This window comes from Amblyraja radiata, chromosome 4, assembly GCF_010909765.2.
Source record: "Amblyraja radiata isolate CabotCenter1 chromosome 4, sAmbRad1.1.pri, whole genome shotgun sequence".
Classification (NCBI taxonomy): Eukaryota; Metazoa; Chordata; class Chondrichthyes; order Rajiformes; family Rajidae; genus Amblyraja; species Amblyraja radiata.
The window spans coordinates 87750417-87771148 of NC_045959.1; the positions used below are offsets into that span (position 1 = coordinate 87750417).

The 20732-nt window shown below is 44.5% G+C and overlaps 1 protein-coding gene and 1 long non-coding RNA gene across 2 annotated transcripts in view; both read right to left on the bottom strand.

Moving 5' to 3' along the window:
• Positions 1-20732, bottom strand: part of tsnare1 (t-SNARE domain containing 1) — an 807948-nt gene that overhangs the window by 596470 nt on the left and 190746 nt on the right. The window lies entirely within an intron of this gene.
• LOC116972360 lies at positions 1698-19514 on the bottom strand. Its single transcript, XR_004411784.1, has 3 exons — positions 19503-19514; positions 15142-15144; positions 1698-1869 (listed from the first exon to the last, which is right to left on the bottom strand). It is a non-coding gene; the product is annotated as an uncharacterized LOC116972360 (long non-coding RNA).

Below are 20732 nucleotides of genomic sequence, written 5' to 3' on the forward strand. Positions count from 1 at the left end.
TTATAAATAGCAGTCACGCTTTCAATTGCTAAACAAAGGATCTGAACAATGAAGCCAAAAAATTAAATCCACCCCCCTAACATACGTGCATACGATGTAATGGGATATTTGTGAGATACATGATTACTAACCAAAGACCTTGGTTCATATCACCACCATAACAAGTGGGGAATTTAAATCCAAGTAATCAAATAATTCTCGAATGTAAATAAATGAAATTAAAGATACATCTTGTTCATTGCTGAATAATTTCACACAGGTTAAGGCCGAAGTAATTTACTCCAAATCACCCTTTGGAATGGTTGAGATAAAATCAGACAATTATAGAAACACTGAAAAGGTCAGGCAGCATCTGAGGTAAGCCAAATAGAGTTAACATTTCAGGTTGAAAACCCGTTGACAGTTCTGTGCATGTGGTGCAGGGTTTCTGTGGTGCAGTTAATGGTAGTGGTGCCTTACAGTCCCGGCAAAGCAGTTTCAGTCCTGATCTAGGGTGAGTATGTGTAGAATTTATATATTCTCCCTGTGAACATTTGGGCTGCACCAACATCCCAACGACATACGTTGAAGGTAGACCCTAGTGTGAATTTTGGAATCCGGAGAGAATTGAGAGAGACGTGTTGAGATTTAAATGGGAATGAAGAAGGATCCCAAGCCAAACATCACCTATCCATGTCCTCCACAGATGCTGTCTGACCTCATGAGTTACTCCACTACGTCTTGCTCCATGCGGGATTCTAGCATCTGCAGTTCCTTGTGTCACCATAAAATGGCTCCCCTCTATGATTCGTGTGATGGACAACAGGGACCCCGTTTCCGTGGGCCTGTTTCTGTGCATGCCTCCATCACATTCTATTGACGTTTGGATGCTGCCTGTGCTGCTGAATGCATCCAGCATGTTTTTTATTTTATATCACACATTTCCAGATCTCATACCTGCTTTATTTTATTTCTATTTACATCTGGAATGACTGTTTAGTATTGGGGATAAAAATTGAGAAAACCTGTCACCAGTCCTCCTATCTCCAAATGATTGGGTGGTCCTCAATAGGATGTCTATTCAATCTATACACACAGCATGGATGAATGTATTACTCTCCATCTTTATCATCTTTCAAACTGAGAGAATAGCTTGCATCTACCTGCCTCAGAAGGGAAGTTCCACTATTCAATACACTCTGAGAACAATACTTGGCCTTTTACTTTTAACAAGCCTGGCTTGCGGCTGAAGGCTCCTTATAAAATTATGACTCATCCAAATGGCAACAATCTGTCAAATTTATCACTTAACTAATGATAAAGGCTGGAAATATTTGAAAATTGTGCATTTGACTCAGTTGCAGGCCTGTTGCCAAGGAGACTACAACAATAAACTTTGCACCAAAATAAATTAAATAGGTTTGAGCCGACAGCAGGCTTCATTTTAAGATCTGACGTATTGTATTTGATTTAGTTAGTTATCTGAAGCAAATGACAGCAAAAATAATAAACATAAAATCGTGGAAATGCACATTAGGTCAGTTAATGACCCATAATGGAGTTCTCAAACATCACTGCTCTCCATCATCCACACTCCTTAAAACCCATCTCTCTGATCAGATCTTTATTCACCTATCCGAGTGTCTCATTAGAGACATGCCCTTCAGCCCAACTGGAACATGAGCTGACTAGTCCCTGAGCTAGAACCATTAGCCTGCATTTGGCCCATCTGCCTCTAAATTGACCCTATCCATGTAATGTCTGAATGTATTTTAAACATTGTAATTGTAACCACCTCTACATCTTCTTCTAGCAGTTTACATACCCAACACCCTATGTGAAAAAGTGGCCCCTCAGGTCTCTTTTTGATCTTTCGCCTCTCACCTTCAACTTGAGACCTCTAAATTTAGACTCCCCTATCCTGGGAATAAAGACTGTGACCATCCATCTTATCTACACGCCTCATGATTATATATGCTTCCATAAGGTCATCCCTCCGTCTTATACACTTCAGGGAGAAAAGTACCGGCCTATTCAGACTCTCTTTATAACTCAAGCCCTCCAATAACCCTCTTGTGATTCATTTTGGTACCCTTTCCAGTTTAATGACGTCCTTCCTGCAACTGGGCAACCAGATCTCCATACGATACCTCAAGAGTGGTCTCACTAATGATTTGTACAGTTGTAACATGACATCCTGGACTCAATACCCTGACCGATTAAGGCAAGCATGCCAAAAGCCTTCATCACCACCCTGTCCATTCAGGGAACGATGTACATGTATCTCTTGGTCTCTCTGTTCTAGCACACTATCCAGGGTCATACCATTGAATGTGTAATTGCTGCCCTGATTTAACATACTGAAGTACACTCCCTCACACATATCTGAGTTAAATAACTTAGTTGTGCTAATGTCATTGCCTCATTATGTTCACCAAGCAATTGTAAAAGAGATACTTCAGACGATGGAACAGCACTGACAGAGGCCATTCAATGCACTATGCTCACTCCAAAATGTTTGTAGCACTATCTAAATAATCCTGACTTGCCACACTTCAACAGATTTTTCTTTTCAAAAATTCTCACGATTCCCTTTTGAATGTTTGTACTGAATTTGTTTCCATCGCAGTGGTGTACTCCAGAACACCAACACCCATTAGTTAGATTAAAAATAATTGAACACTACCTAAATAACACAACAACAGGAATTCCATGGAGATTTTGCAGGGGTGGATTGTTGCAATTGGAACCACAGTATCCCCTGAATAATCAGCAAACACATCAAGAATTGTGAATGATGGTGCAGAGTGCATTGCGTCACGAAAGCAAGCAAATTTTATTTTCTGCCAGCCCTCTACTTGCAACCATTTCTTTTCCATACATGAATGGACATGGAATGGTCAAGGCAGCACAGTGGCAGAGCGGTCGAACTTACAGAGCCAGTGCCCGGGTCCAATTCTGATCTACGGGTGCTGTCTGTGCGGAGTTTGTACGTTCTCCCCATGCCTGCAAGGGTTTTCTACGAGATCTTCGGTTTCCTCCCACACTCCAAAGATTGTAGGTTAATTGGTTTGGTATAAAAAAATGGAACTACTTTTTTCCTTAGGGTCGTGTTAATGTGCGAGGATCGCTGGTCAGTGCAGACTTGGTGTGCCAAAGGGCCTGGTTCTGCATTGTATCTCTAAAAAAAAACGACAAAAAAAAGAATGCTGACTGCTTTCTGGTGTATTTAGGTCTTTTCCATCTTCAACATCTAAAGCTTTTTTTTCATTGAACAATATAACAGCACTTCATATTTCTTGCCTCCTTAATCAAAAAATATGCCATTCTGAAAGGTGTGCTAGTTCCATTTCCCAAAAAGTCTTACATTCCAATCAATAAATTGAACACAAATAAGGATTATCATCCCTGCCTTTAATATTCAGTTTCAAACCATAAAGTCAAAAGGATATGCAATATTTCAGCTATCTCTCTTGGCCCTGTGGCATTTTACAGGGACATACCTATGGATGAGTTGAAGGCTCTTACAGAGGGAAACCAAGGGTTAATTTGTGCAGCACAAGAACCCACAAACATCAATGTAATATAATCTGTGCATTCAAAGGTCAAAGTCGTATGATCAAGAATCTAGGTGCACAGTGGCACTGCTTGTGGACCTGCTGCCTCACAGCGCAAGAGACTCGGGTTCGATCCTGACCTCGGGTGCTGTCTGTGTGGAGTTTGCACATTCTCCCTGTGGAACTCCTCTGGGTTCTCCAGTTTCCTCCTATATCCCAAAGACGTGAAGGTAATTTAACCTCTTGTAAAATTTCTACTAGTATGTGGAGAATGGATGAGAAAGTGGGATAATGCAAAACTAGTGTGTGGGAGTGGTTGATAGTCAGAGTGGACTTAGTTGGGCGAAGGGCCTGTTTCCTTGCTGTATCGCAAAACTAAGCTAACATCTCACCACTCTTTCTTCACACAATAGACTGCTTCGTACCGATCTCTTTGTCCAAGTTTCTGAATTTTTTCAATTGGCATCAGATTTTTGCTTGAACACACTCCCATCAATTACCTTGGCTTATTCTTGCTACCTTCCAAGTACTCTGTAAATGGAAACTGCCGCTGTTACTCAAGACCAGTAAATCTGCTTTATTTTTAAACTGTCAGTGCCTGAGAAATAAATATTGGTCACGGCTCTGGGGAGAACTCAACTTTTGTACTTCGGAATATTGCTGAGGGGCTATGTTATGATCATCTGACAGGCACAAGGGACCTTGGTTTGAAGCTTCATCTGAAATATGGCTCCAGTCTCTGAATGGGAATTGAACAAGCAAGCGAGCATACCAGCACAGTAACAATGCAGAAAACAATGAAGAATCCATCGTGGGAAAATTAACCTGATTATTTTAAAATTTACTATTTGCTGTGCTCAAACATTTTTTTTAACGAGTACCTTTTTATTTAAACATGTAAGGTTTTATTTCGTTCCGAGTTTTTTTCCTGTAAAATTTCTTGTCTCGAATTATAGATTAGTGTGGCCACTGTTCACAGAGCCAGATAAACTTGTGTGAGTGTATTGGGATCACCTGCTTCCCTCTCTATTTATGGAGATGCCTCATCTCTGCTTGCCACAATGTGATGGATTAGGCAAGCTGAAGGTTTCCATTAGTGATAAATACACAGGCGCACATGGATGGAAGGCAACACTGCAGCAGAAAATCCTTTCATTTATTCCACGATGAAAATGGAAGAGAGGTTATTGCTGAGGGCAGCAGACCAGAGTTGAAATATATATTCTCATCACTCTGGGCTTGAAAAAGTGAAAATGCAGCATGAATGTCTGCTGACTAGAGTTGGCACATTTAATGGGAATATGGTCAGGTTATGGACAGAGCTTGGAGTGACCGGCATCCTGTTCAGTTCCATCTAAATTCCCCTGTGCAATGATTTCTGAACATCTTTAGTACCTTTATAATACCCCCTCCCCTCCCCAAACCTCCCAATCTCCATCCTTCTGTTGTCTAGTCTCTCCCTGCCCCTATCAGCCTTCAATATTCTCTGGGTCTCCTGTACTCCAGTTTATCTCAGGTCAACCCCCCCCCCCCCCCCCCACCCCCCACCCACCCTTCCCGCCCACTCAGGCCTCCTCCCCAGAGGTGCACGACGTGTGATGATTTGTGGTTCTCATTTCTGAAGCAAGTTTGGCATCAAATCCACTTGAATACCAAAACTATATAAACAGAAGGCATCAGCATAGCAAATCCACAAACTAATATCACCCTCTGTATCCCAAGGACAAGGCTGGAAACAAAGTGTAGTTGGGCCAGCAGACGGGACAAGACAGCCAGGCTTTCTCCCAGTAAAGGGCCTGTCCCACTTGGGCGTCATTTGCGCGCATTTACGCGACAGGCCGGTATTGACTGTCATCCGCCAAATGCTCTTGAGGGTCCTGCTTCATTTGGGTGCCATTTGCGATGTCGTTCGTACTTAGTCCAAACTCCGTGGCAAGGATTTTCCCAGTGAAAAATGTTCAAAACTACGCGCGCTTTATACCCAGGCGGTCACGTGGTGAGGCACTCAAATGACGCGCAAATGGCGCGCCGATGGCGTACGGGCAGCGCATGGTTACGGACGTTGACGCACGGTCATGCATAATAAATTAGCATAGGCAATGTTCATGCATAACCATGCGCCACCACATGCTACACGTATGCCGTCAGTACATCAGCGTACGCCATCAGTACGTCAGCGTGCGCAAGGGATACGTCACGCAGGTGGCGCGCGAGGACTTTGAGCATTCCAAAATCCTGGGGTGCCGCGCGTTACCGCGCGTCACTGCACACGCCACCACGCGCCATGCACGTGTCACGACGCGCCAACCAATTTTTAGGATGACGCCGAATTGGGACAGGCCCTTAAGCTGTTGTGTTGCTCACCCAGTAAATGTTAGCAAGCATTTGGTTCCATTGCTATCATGCACAAATTCACACAATCTTTATCACAAAATAGTTTGTAGCACATTGAAGGAAAGTTGTCAAGTCTATGGAGGTTGCATTGCATATTTCATTCATGTCAAGGAGCAATTTTTCCCCAACATATAAGATTTTTACAACTAATGAATAAAACTATTCAAAGACATGATGGCTAATGGCATTTCTTCCAATGCTCCATGGAATTATATTTTGGTTTTCCCGAAGAGGAGCCCAAGAGAATAATTATCAGTTCCTCAAACTCCAGGAAGCACCTTGGCGATGTACATTGCTACACCCTAGATCCATAATGCAGCCGATATAAATGCATGATTAGCTTGGTTTGGGAACAGCTCCAACCAAGACCGCACAGAATTGCAGCGAATTGTGGACGCAGCCCAGACCATCACACAAACAACCTCCATTCTATTTACTCCATTTACACCTCACTACCTCGGCAAGGCCTGTAGCATAATTAAGGACGAGTCGCAACCTGACCACTCCCTCTCCCATCAGGCAAAAGGTACAGAAGTGTGAAAACGCACAGCACCAGATTCAGGGACAGTTTCTTCCCAGCTGTTATCAGGTAACTGCGTCATCCTAACACAACCAAAGAGCAGTCCTGAACTACTATCTACCTCTTTGATGACTCTCGGATCATCCTTGATCGGACTTTGCTGGCTTTACCTTCCACTAAACTTTATTTCCTCATCATGTATCTATTCACTGTAAATGGATCGATTAATATTATGTATTGTCTTTCTGCTGACTGGTTAGCACGCAACAAAAGCTTTTCACTGTACTTCAGTACACGTGACAATAAACCAAACTGAAGACTAACACTAAAACTGGAACAAAACACTTTAAGTGATGCACTTTGTTCTATTCCACACATAAGTGTTATAGCCAATTTCATTTTTTTTAAACATACTGGCTCTTTAATCAGACTAACTTTGTTGAGGAGGTTGGTGGGAAGGATGTTTTATATTGGTTATTATGTTTGGAGCCATTTTGCCAGCGTTCAAAACTTTGCATGGCAAAGAGTAATGACTAAAAGATTACACACATCTGGCAAAGCATTAGAACCAAAACCCAGTAATTAGGAAGTAAAGAAACGGGAGTCTTTCAGAGACCGGTTCCCGCTTAGAGCTTGTTTATATTCGGCACTGATTGCTGCACTACACTAAAAACTGTATGCGAAGAAGTAGTTGCAGAAGCACCTGTAGACATCAAATTATTTGCTGTGAATGCCGATTGTGTTGCAAGTCTTTCGATATTACAATTCCTCTAATGCGTGGCAAGATCACTTTGCAAATTATACTTTGTAAAATTACCAGAAAAGGGGAAGATTAATGTGCATGTACAGTGGTGTAATTGGATTAGGCAGGCGTTTTAATACATTTAAATTGTAAATTAGTTATAGGGAAGGATCATTACTGATGAACACAGTACCATCTGGATACATCAACTGGTCTTTATTTGACTTGAGAAAATTTATGTTGCATATTCTTGAACAGATGCCATGCTTTCTCATTGGCCTCTTCCCTCAGCATTTTACAGGCAACCAAAGATAATCTTAATCTGAGAAAATAATGCATTTGGCCTTTCTTTAATAAACCATACATCTTGTTGTAGGGTTATTCTCTCATACATTGGATAGAACCAGAAACTGGTGAGATCCCACAGGGAAATTGTTCAGACGATTTGTTAGAGGGCTCACCACTCTGGAGGACACATGTGTACACATTTGGAGGACACATTTCGACAATAGACAATAGACAATAGGTGCAGGAGTAGGCCATTAGGCCCTTCGAGCCAATGTGATCATGGCTGATCATCCCCAATCAGTACCCTGTTCCTGCCTTCTCCCCATATCCCCTGACTCCGCTATCTTTAAGAGCCCTATCTAGCTCTCTCTTGAAAGCATCCAGAGAACCGGCCTCTGAGGCAGAGAATTCCACAGACTCACAACTCTCTGTGAGAAAAAGTGTTTCCTCGTCTCTGTTCTAAATGGCTTATCCCTTATTCTTAAACTGTGGCCCCTGGCTCTGGACTCCCCCAACATCGGGAACATGTTTCCCGCCTCTAGCTTGTCCATACCCTTAACAATCTTATATGTTTCAATAAGATTCCCTCTCATCCTTCTAAATTCAAGAGTGTACAAGCCCAGTCGCTCCATTCTCTCAGCATATGACAGTCCCGCCATCCCGGGAATTAACCTTGTAAACCTACTCTGCACTCCCTCAATAGCAAGAATGTCCTTCCTTAAATTAGGGGACCAAATCTGCACACAATACCCCAAGTGTGGTCTCATTGGGGCCCTGTACAATTGCAGAAGGACCTCTTTGCTTCTATACTCGACTCCTCTTGTTATAAAGGCCAACATGCCATTCGCTTTCTTCACTGCCTGCTGTACCTGCATGCTTACTTTCATAGACTGATGAACAAGGACCCCGAGATCCCCTTTTCCCAACTTGACGACATTTAGATAGTAATCTGCCTTCCTGTTTTTTATACCAAAGTGGATAACCTCACATTTATCCACATTAAACTTAATCTGCCATGCATCTGCCCACTCCCCCAACCTGTCCAAGTCACCCTGCATTCTCTAAGCGTCCTCCTCACAGTTCACACTGTCACCCAGCTTTGTGTCATCTGCAAATTTGCTAATGTTACTTTGAATCCCTTCATCCAAATCATTGATATATATTGTAAATAGCTGCGGTCCCAGCACCGAGCCTTGCGGTCAGGCCCGGATTTACGTATAAGCTTCAAAAGCTTAAGCTTAGGGCCTCGAGATCTAGGGGGGCCTCGGCCTCGCTCTGCCATGGTGTATAAAACTTTTGACATAGTGGTGTTGTTACAAAGCCTACCATCAGTGGCGCTGTTCTTGCGATTCCGGGGTTTTTGGTGGTGTGGCGGGGAGGATTAAAATGCAGGTGAGATTTATATTCGTTGTCGGAGAAGAATTTGCTCCAAAAATCCTTGGATTTTTTACCTCGCCGCCCCACTGGGGCCTATCAACCTCGCTGCCGCACCGGGGCCTACTCACCTCGCCGCCTCACTGGGCCCACCGAACATTGCCGCCGCACTGGGCCCATAGAACATAACCGCCACACCGGGCCCATCGAACATCACCGCCTCACAGGGCCTGCCGAACATTGTCGCTGCACCGGGCCCTCAGAACATCGCCACCGCACTGGCCCCACCGAACATCGCCGCCGCACCGGGGTCCACCGAACCTTCCCGCCGCACCGGGTCCGCCGAACATCGCCGCCTCACCGTGCCCACCGAACATCGCCGCCGTACCGGGGTCCACTGAACCTTCCCGCCGCCCCGGGCCCGCCGAACATCGCCGCCGCACCGGGCCTATCGGACATCGTCGCCGCGCCAGGCCCGCTGAACATCGCCGCCGCACTGGGCCCACCGAACCTCCCCGCCGCACCGACCATCCGCCCACCAAGACCTCCCACGCTCCACCGACCCTCGCCACTCCACCACTCTCCAGCACACCGCAGCCATCGCCTTACCTGCATCCTGGACCGGGCCTGAAGCTTCCACGCTGCAGACTCCAACTCCCCTGGGTATGACTGCGCTGTGTCAGAGTGCCAGTCCCCCCAACCCTGGTAACATCAGTGGCAGTTCCACTGGGTCTTCCCCATCCCCCTCAAACCATGTGATCCCAGCTCTTCCCCACCCACACTACAGTCCCCCTCCCCCCGACCACCCACCACCCCCCCCACCAGACATCGCCTCGGCCTCAGTCCACTCACCTGCCTTCCTCCAGCCCAACCCCCATCCTTGCCGTGTGTTCACCATCCCCCCTGACCTCCCACTCTCAGATACCGAACGGTCTGTCCTCAGCAGAGGCCTCACCTTTGTCCACCTCTGTCTCCACCTCAATGAGTTCCGCACCCCCCGCTATTTGGAGCACTTCTTCCGTCGCCTCCGCCTCACAGCATTCTTCCATGGGAAGGAGTCTTCGCCCCCCCCCATTGATGATCCCTTTTTCCGTCTCCAACGGACCCCCTCCTCTCGAGCCCCCCGCAATCGCCGCTATGGGCGGCCCGATGCTCAGGCCCTCACGCCGGGTTGATGGAACTCCGACGTCGGAATGGAAGAACACCCTCAGCGGCTTGGACTTCCGAATCGGCCACTTCCTACCGGAGACCGCGGCTCCCGAAGTCCACAGGCTGAGCTGGGCAGAGATTCACGCTGGCACCCTCAGCAAAGGGATCTCAGGGCTCCGCGATGTTGAAATCAGCGCAGCCCGATGCTGAGAGCTCCGCAAACCACAGCTCTGATGTTGAAGCAGCAGGCCCAACACTCCGGAGCTTCAAACGGCGATCCAGGTAAAGCATCGCCTGCTCCTGTGTGAATCCAAAATGTATTTTAAAACCAACTATTTAATGACAACATACAGTAGGATCTAAAAGTGTCACACTGGATTCACACAGGAGCAGGCGATACTTTACCTGGATCGCCGTTTGAAGCTCCGGACTGTTGGGTAGTCATGGTCCTCTAGTCATGGGGGTGGGGGCCTCACAAGTGAAACACCCATTCCTTTTCTCAAGAGATGCTGCCTGTCCCGCTGAGTTACTCCAGCATTTTGTGTCTACCTTTAACCTACAAACCAGCCTGTCTTTGGAATGCGGGAGGAAACCAGATCAACCAGAGAAAACCAATGTGGGCACAGGAAGAACATACCAACTCTGCACAGACAGCACCCAGTGTCAGGATGGAACCCGGGTCTCTGCCGCTGTGAGCCAGTAAGTCTACAGCAGCGCCACTGCGCCACAAAATGTCAGTCCTTTATCAGAGGATGGAAACATCTCTCACCCTGTAGCTGCAATAGGATTTGCTCTGCATTCAAAAGGAGCACAGCATGGCAGACTTGCCATTGAGTGACATTTGCACAGCTTTGCAAATGTCAGTTTGGGCCCCATATCTGAGGAAGGATGTGCTACTCTGGAGAGAGTCCAGGGGAAGTTTACAAGAATGATTCCAGAAATGAGTGCTTTAGCATATGATGAGCGTTTGACAGCACTGGGCCTGTACTCACTGGAGTTTTGAAGGTCGAGGGGGAACCCTATTGAAACTCACAAAATAGTGAAAGGCATGGATAGAGTGGATGTGGAAAGGATGTTTCCACTGGTGGGAGTGTCTGGGGCCGGAGGTCATAGCCTCAGAATTAACAGGCTTTCTTTTAGAAAGGAGGTGAGGAGGAACTTCTTTAGTCAGAGGGTAGTTAATCTGTTGAACTCCTTGCCACAGAGGGCTGTGGAGGCCAAGTCAGTGGATATTTTTAAGGCAGAGATAGACAAATTCTTGATTAGAATGGGTGTCAAGGGTTATGGGGAGAAGGCAGGAAAATGGGATTAGGAGGCAGAGATCAGCCATGATTGAATGGCAGGAGTAGACTAATGGAGTTTGTACGTTCTCTCCGTGATCTGTGTGGGTTTTCTCTGTGATCTCCGGTTTCCTCCCACACTCCAAAGATGTACAGGTTTGTAGGTTAATTGGCTTGATTAATTGACTTGATAAAAATGTAAAATTATCCAAGTTGGCGATATGCAGAGTACTGTCCTGCCGACAACAAAATTCAGAAGGTTCAGAATGGCCTAATTCTACTCCTATAACTTGTGAATTTGTAAAGTGACAAAGATCTGTAAGAAGGGTGCTGACACACCATGGCAGACTTGCCATTCAGTGACACTTGCACAGCGTAGCCAGAAGTGTCAAACATCCGAAGCTGCTTGCATGAAGCTCAGCACTGAAAGCATGCAAGCATTTTATAAGTGAGTGAGTCTCTGGCACCATCTGCTCTGCACCCCACTACAAAGTCAAGTCTTGTTGCCAGCGCTGGGCACTTTCCTGATATGCAGGTGGCGGCAAAGGCTCTCAGTTGCCCTCCAGCAGTCTCACTGCCAGAGCACAAAGTGCAAGCATGGAGGCAACGCTGCTGCCAATGCCAATGCTATTGCAGGCCCTGACAATCCGTGGACCTGCAGGAACAGCGGCCAGGACAAGGGAAATGCTGGACCAGCCCTTTGATGTTGGCTTCACCTCTATGGGTGTGTATCCTCCAAGAATATACAGCCACCTGAAAGCTGGCAGGGCAAACTGCTCAGTAGTGCCGATGTTATAGGAGCATGAAGCCGTCCCATCTGGTGAGAAAACTCGCGGAGATCGAGCACTGCCTCCGGTCAGAAATCCCTACAATGACACGCAGCTGCTACCCTTCTTTCCCAGAGGAGAGACATGGAAGCATACAACATGTTGGCGGAGTACAAACAAATACAATGTTGAAAAGGGAAAACATTCCATTGAAAAAGTTGGAATGATAGCGAAGGATTGGATTCTAGTTTATTTTAGTTCAGAGATAAAGCATGGAAATAGATACCTCGGCCACCCGTCACCCGAGTCCTTTATCATGTATCTATCTATACACTGTAAATGGATCAATTGTAATCATGTATTGTCTTTTTGCTGACTGGCTAGCACGCAACAAAAGCTTTTCTCTATACCTCGGTACACGTGACAATAAAATAAACTGTAAACTGTACGCTGTATCTATGACGACCTATCACTTATGATCTTATGGATTAGAGTGATATGGGCCAAATGCAGGCAGGTGGGATTAGTGTAGATAGGACATGTTGGCTAGTGTGGGCAAGTTGGGCCGAAGGGCCTGTTTCCACATGGTATGACTCGATGACTCCATGGCTCTATGACCCACCCATTCATAGGATTAATTAACAATTTTACAGAAGTCACTTAACCTACAGCTTATGGGTTAACAGACCTCTGTAAAATTAACCTGCAAACCTGCACGTCATTGGGATGTGGGAGGAAACTGGAGCACCTGGAGGAAACCCACGTGGTCACAGGGAGAAAACCCACGTGGTCACAGGGAGAACATGCAAACAGTGCACAGACGAATGAATGAATGAATAAGTTTATGAATGAATACGTTTATCGGTCAAGTATTCACAAACAAGGAATTTGCCTTGGTGCTCCGCTCACAATTAAGAACGACACATAAAACATTAAACGTTAATAATAAAACATTATCGTTTAAACATGTGAATTAAATAAAATACCAGAGCAAAAGGAGGCTACAGATTTTTGATTATTGAGCAGAGCTACTACTCGTGGAAAAAAGCTGTTTTTATGTCTGGCTGTGGCAGCTTTGACAGTCCGGAGTTGCCTTCCAGAAGGAAGTGATTCAAAGAGTTTGTGGCCAGGGTGAGAGGGGTCAGAGATGATCTTACCCGCTCGCTACCTGCTCCCAAGGTCAGGATCAAACCCGGGTGTCTGGCTCTACCAGCTGCACCACTGTGTCCCACGATCACAAAAAATTAGCTAATCCAAGAAATACATAGTTACATACACCATAGGTACAGGAGTAGGCCATTCGGCCCTTCGAGCCAGACAATGTGATCATGACTAATCATCCACAATCAGTTCTCCATTCTTGCCTTCTCCCCATATTCCTTGATTTCACTAGCCCTGAGCTCTATCTAACTCTCTTTTGAATGCATCCAATGAATCGGCCTCCACTGCCTTTTGTGACAGGGAATTCCACAAATTCACAAAGTTTTTCCTCAGTTCTAAATGGTCTACACCTTATTCTTAAACTGTGACTCCTGGTTCTGGACTCCCCCAACATCGGGAACATGTTTCCTGCATCCAGCGTGTCCAATCCCTTAATAATGTTATATGTTTCCATAAGATACCCTCTCATCCTTCTAAATTCCAGTGATTACAAGCTCAGTCGCCCCATTCTTTCATCATATGACAGTCCCACCATCCCGGGAATTAATCTTGTGAACCTCCCTCAATAGCAAGAATGTCCTTCCTCAAATTAGAGCCAATACAAGAATTCAAATTTCTCTTGTAAATTTCTCTCTGTAACAATGTTCTCAGATTCAAGCTGGTAAAAATATTTATACAGCTACCTGAAAGCTGGCTATATAAATGCTGCCGCCTAGTGTGTAGGATAGAATTAGTGCATGGTCGATCATTGGTCGGCGTAGGCTCGGTAGGCCGAAGGGCCTGTTTCCACTCTATCTCCAAACAAAACTAAACGAAAATAATATTTATAGGTGGACAATGGTTTAACTTCTCATGGTTTTTATTGTTTAAGCTTAAGAGGCAAGCGTTGAACGACTGTATTGCAATTGCTGTGGAAAAAATGTTTGTAGGTAAGATTATAGGTCAAATTTTACACTGTCCATCTTCTCATCATGGTAGGTCTCCCTGCTGCTTTCTTCCCTGCGTTGCCTCTACCTCCTCCCAGGCAGACGTCCCCATCCATTGACAGACAGTGAAACACGAATATGTTTGGCTGACTCTGCAATGACACTGGAGAAAGCAATTCCTGAAATGAGCCAATATACTTGCCAAAGAGTCTTGAAGTAACACTGCATAGAAGCAGGCTCTTCAGCTCAAACTGAACAACAGGAGATAAGCAAACCAAGTCAGCTGCAAGTTCCAAATTGACCTCTAGTGATGTCTCATCTGCCTCATTGTAATATAAACTGTCATAATATAGAAGCCATTTATTAGGCCAGGCCTCAGCCTCCTCTTAGAGAAAAGCAGCCCAACGCCTTCAGTCATTTCAGATACCTACTGTAAAATCAAGTGTAAATTGTGCCAATATATTTGCATTCACGCACCAGCACCTCAACTCATTTTGGGTCTTCAAATTCTAGAAAGCACCATTTTTGAAAAAGCCATGTCATCTTTTACGAGACTGTCCCTTGTCCACGAGACTGAGGTCTCTCACTTTGCACTTTCTCATATTATGGGGAAAACCTTGTTGTTCAGACCATAAGATTTCCAACGTTTACAAAATAAAGCTAGAAACGTATCTGCAATTGGCAGGTGGCAGCAAAGTTGGTAAGCACTTCAGGGTGGGGGGAAGAGTTCCGTCCAACAGAAGCAGAGTAGAGTGTCTAACTGCAGGACTGATCAGGTCAGCAGAGGGTGCTTTAAAGTCCAAGGCAACGTGGGAGTTGGATGTGGCCCCAGCAAATCTCATCACCCACAGTTTGGGCCGGTTTACCAATTTAGGTGCCTGTGTAAAAGTCTAGACACAAAAAACATCGCATGAACCTTGAAAATTCCCACAAAAATAATATACACTGGATTTTAGAGTGTAAACTTTCTATTTTGATATATTTATTGCAAATCTTTATTGCACCTGCTCCAGTGGTCCAATAAAATTTTTATATCATGCTACTGGAATGACAAAAAAAAAGCTCCACTAAAAGGTCCCGTATCTTCATTGCTAGCCTGGTGTAATGGGGCAGTTGGTAGAATTTTGTCAAAATTTGGTCAAAACATTATCGTTTCATTACATATTCCAAATACTTGAGCACAAGAATCCACACTGAAAGTTTAATCCTGCACACAATTAATGCGCAATTCTTGCAGTGGAAAACCTTTCTGATGAAACAATAAACAAAGGTCTTCAGTCTGCTTTCTATACAAGTATGAAGGACACAATTGTATTTTGAAAAGCAGGGAGCTGCAACCTTGCATCAGACTGCACTACAACTTTGCAGCAATCTGCTGTTTTGTCATTCGCCGTTGTATATATTGGTATACTTATCATTACCGAATGAATACTGTTTGCTGTGGGCTTCTTGTGAACAAGGAATTCCATTGTACCTTGGTGGACGGCACGGTGGTGCAACAGTAGAGTTGCTGCCTTACAGCACCAGAGACCCGGGTTTGATCTTGACTACAGGTGCTGCTCTCTATACGGAGTTTGCATATTCTCCCTGTGACCGCTTGGATTTTCCCCAAGTGCTCCGGTTTCCTCCCACATTCTAAAGACATACAGGCTTGCTGGTCAGCGTGGACTCGGTGGGCTGAAGGACCTGTTTCCATGCTGTATCTCTAAAGTCTAAATGTCTATATATGACAATAAATTCAACTGAATATTATTCTTCATGTTAAATATTCATGTCAATATTTAGCCCATTCCTCTACTTTTAAGGGTTTCCTATGGGCATTTTGGCAGTTACTTTCTTAGAACAGTACAGCATAGGAACAGTCCCTTCGGCCCTCAATGTCTGTACCAAAAATGTTCTCAAGATTCACAAAGCTCATCTGCCTACACATGATCTTTCTTCCTTCATTCCCTGCATTTCCATGTGTCTAGCTAAAAGCCACTTAAATCCCACGGTTGTATCTGTTTCCACCACTAATTAGATTACATGTTATACTAAGATTTTGAAAAGCTGTATATGAATGAATGTGTTTTCACGTTTCTCTTATTTTCCATTCTTTTGTTCTGGAATTTTCACATTACTTTTTTAGCTGTCCATATATTCTGTTTTATCTTGTTTCACTTATTGAACAGGTTCCTGATTCTTCCTTTAAAACAGGCAACAGGTCATTCAATTTGTTCACATCCTCACTGGAACGAATCTCAATCTTTCACAGTTTGAGGTCTGATAGAAAGCACAAAGCACACATTTTCAGCATTTTCAGGGCTTTTGGAGCTTTGCTTATTTTATCATTTCTTTTTTTAATTGTTTTGATGTAAAAAGAACACTGCAGAGGTTAATTCCTTCATAGAACATACAGCAGGGTACAATTTGTGATTTCAACCATACAACATCCTCGGTGTCAAGCTCACTACAACATACAGTAAACATCTAGCATGTTATTTACTTGTTGGAGCCAGTCGCAATTGTCAGGGGATAGCAGGTGCATGTGCTCATTTCCTTATTTGTATTAATTCGAAAATGATGCATGGGGAAGTTTACAACTATCCAGATTGCCTCTCATATTGCATGAGACTAAGCACAAACTCTGCTGTGAATGAGAATAAAGATAGCTCTTCACTGAAAATATCAATCTTTTTGGGGGAAAGCACAAAATGGGCCAATGACTCAGTGATCAGACAAGCTTTGCAAAGAAAAAGGATCAAAGTGGGGCGAGTGGAAAAATACTTCTAAAGGCATGCCTTTGTTTTGTTTGTAGTAACACCGAAAATCACCCGTAATAACCAAGTGTCCAGGTTTTTTTTTAAATGCTTTGTAAATTCATAAAAATAGATTCCTTTACCTTGCAGGAACAACTGAAATGATTACAATTATGATTCTGTCCTGTATTATAGTGCTGAACTTGTTTTCCTCTTACTTTTAATGTCAATATTAAATATGAAAGTTACTTATTAAATTATTTCAGAAGGCAAAAGGAGGCAGCATAACTATACTGAGCAACACAATTTAATTTTCAACATTGCTACAATTTTACATATCTTTTAAAATCCCATATCAAATATTCAATTATGATTCACTGAATGCATCTTGATAGAAACACAAGATGTATTCTGTTGCTAATGCTTCACTGATTAGTGTGATGCCCTAGAGCTTGCCAATTGCCGAATCTTGAACCCCTCTTTCTTGCAGCATACTCCCCCATCTACAGTCTGCATGCTGGCAGATTGGGTATTGGCTCATTGGAAAGATATAATGTGGCCCATGGTCATAGTCATAGAACGTAGACACAAAAAGCTGGAGTAACTCAGCGGGACAGGCAGCATCTCTGGAGTGAAGGAATGGGTGATATTTCGGGTCGAGACCCTTCTTCAGAGTCTGAAGAACAATACAATACAATACGGGTTTATTCGTCACATTGCACATAAAGTGCAAGTGAAATGAATATGTCAGCAGCGATACAATGAGAAAGAACACACAATACATAATAAAAATTTAACACAAACATCCACATTCATCACTGTGGTGGAAGGCACAAAAATTGGCCAGTCCTCCTCCATCTCCCCCCGTGGTCGGGACCAGAGTCCAGAGCCAGTCCACAGTCGGCTCTTCCCCACCGGAGACCGCGGCTTCAAGATGGTGTAGGCCGCAGGCCGGCGGTCGAAGATTTAAAGTTCCCACCGCGCCGCAGCCAGAAGCACCGCAGACCGCAGGGCCGGCGGTCGAAGCTCCCCTCCAGGGGTGATGGTAAGTCCATGCCGAGTCCGCGGTAGAAGTTGGCCGCGGGCCGGCGGTGGAAGCTTCTTCTTTACCCGGGTCCCCCACGAGGGATCCCGGGCTGCAGACGCTGAACCAGCTGGAGCTCAGCAGACCGCGGCTTCAGGCTGCCACGGGCCAGCGAAACGGAGCGCTCCCCTCCAGCGAGCCTCCACGCCGAGAGTCCGCGCAGCGCCCGCCGCTGAAGCCCCGGGCGCGTCTCCGGGAAAGGCCGCCCGATCCTCGATGTTAGGCCACGGGGGAGGCAACCTGGAAAAAGTCGCCTCTCCGTGGAGGAGGCGACCGAAACGGTTTCCCCCTCACCCCCCCACACCACTCCCCACACAAAACACACAAAGAAACACAAAAACCATACTTTAAAACATACTAAAAAAACAATAAAAGTTGGAAAAAAACGGACACGCTGCTGATGCTGAAGAAGGGTCTCGACCTGAAAAATCACCCATTCCTTCACTCCAGAAATGCTGCCTGTCCCATTGAGTTATGCCCCTGTCCCACTTAGGAAACCTGAACGGAAACCTCTGGAGACTTTGCGCCCCACCCAAGGTTTCCGTGCAGTTCCCGGAGGTTCCCGGAGGTTTTTGTCTGTCTCCCTAATGGTCGAAAGTGGTTTCCGCTTCTTCTATGTTCCGGAGATTATTTCAAAAAATTCAAAACTGGCCGGGACTGAAAATAGGTTGCCGTTTTGAAAATCCACTACCTGCAACCTCCGGCAACCACCTTCAACTAGCATCGCAACCGGCTTAGACTAAAAAATTACCGAATATCTCTACCAGTGATATTATTGGTAGCCCACAATTGCCTGGACTCTGTCGCTGGTCACTCTCTTGCTCCTGATGGATTCATCAATGTATTGGGATTCACCTCATTTAATTTGCCAAGGATACTTCATTGTCCCTTGTTGCTCTCCCAATTTCTTCTGTACACTCTACATTTCTCAAATAGACTCCTTTTGTCTCAGATGCCTTTACCTGCCAGCTGTATACTTTGAAACCTTCAAAACCCTTTGTTATCCAAGGAGCTTGAAACTTGCCATAGAATAAAGAACAGTACAACATTGAAACAGGCTTTACAGCCCCCAAGGCTATGCCAACCAAGATGCCAATATAAACTAATTGCCTTTGCTTACACAATGTCTGTATCCCTCCATTCTTTACCTGTTCACATCTGTCTAATGCTATTTAAACATTACTAGAGTAGCTGCTTCTAACACTTGCCCTTGCAGCACCTTTCCAGGTGTCCACCACTCTGTGAAAAAAAACTTCTCATAAAACTCCATTAAACTTTCTCCTCACCTATGCCCTTTAGCATTTAACATGTCCATTTAGAAAAAAATCTACCCCATCTATGCCTCTGATCATTTTATTTACTTCTATCAGGTCAAATTGATATCACCTTTTCTAACACCTAATACTCCCTAATCCAGGTAATGACCTCATGAACTTCTACAGCACCTTCTCCAAAGCCTCCACATTCTTCCTGTAATGGAGGGACTAGATTTCAGCGGAATTATCCACACATGGCCTCATGTTTTACACAGCTGCAACGTGACATGCCAACTTGTATACTCAATGCCTCAATTGATGAAGGCAGGCACATCATGCTCCTTTTTTACCATCCTATCTACTTAATGTTCCCACTTTCAGGGACCTATGGACTTGCACCGCAAGGTTCCTCTATATATCAATGCTCCTAAGACAACTCCTAATGCTCCATTTAGTATACTTTTCTCATTAGATCTTGCAAAAAGTTGCTTGTGCAGACTAAACTCCATCTGCCATTTCTCCGCCAAAAATTTCCAAATTATCTACATTTTGTTGTATGCTTTTACAACATTTTTCTCTATCTGCTATTCCTTCAATATTTGTATCGTCCGCAAACTTGTAAATGGGACCACCTATATTTCCGTCCAATACCAAACAATAGAAGTTCCAGCACTGATCCTTATGGCTGACCATTCATCACAGACCTCCAGTTAGAATAACAGTTTTTTACCAATACCCTCTGTCTTTTTTTGAATCAAACCCACTGATTCCATGTTACATACATTTCTGGAGCACCCCACTATGAGGGACCTTATCAAATGAGTTACTAAAGTCCATGTCGACAACATGCTTGGCTTTACCCTTATCAATCATCTTTGTAACCTCCTCAAAAATTCAATCAGATTTATGAATCAGACCTTCCCTAACACAAAGTCATGCTAACTATTCCTAATTAGCCTGTGCTTTACCAATTGTGTGTAAATGCAGTCCCACATAATCTTCTCGAGTAATTTTACTACCATTGCTGTAAGGTTCACTGGTCTATTTCAGCCGAGTGCCATTCTTAAACAAAGGAGTACGAATGACTATTCTCCAATCTTCTGGGGCCTCTCTTGTGGTGAAAATTAATTCATATATTTCTGTCAAGACCCCAACAATCTCTTCCCTTGTCTCCCACAATTTCCTGGGATAGGCTCTTAGGACTTGTGCACCTTGATGTTCAACAAGAGACCCAAAACATCCTTCTGCATAACATCAAAGTGTCCTAAAACATCACCGTACTTCTCCCTGAACACATGGTCTTCTCCTTGGTGAATACCAGCACAAAAATGCACATCTAATACCACGCACACTTTCTCTGGGTCCAGGCATAAATTCCCTACTTTATCCTCAAGTGAATCCACCCTTTCCCTAGCTAACCTCTCATTATTAACATATGAATAAAATGCCTTAAGATTCTCCTCAAACTGTGCCATCTCTATTTTTCATGTTCAGAGAATTAGGTGTCAGAGGTTATG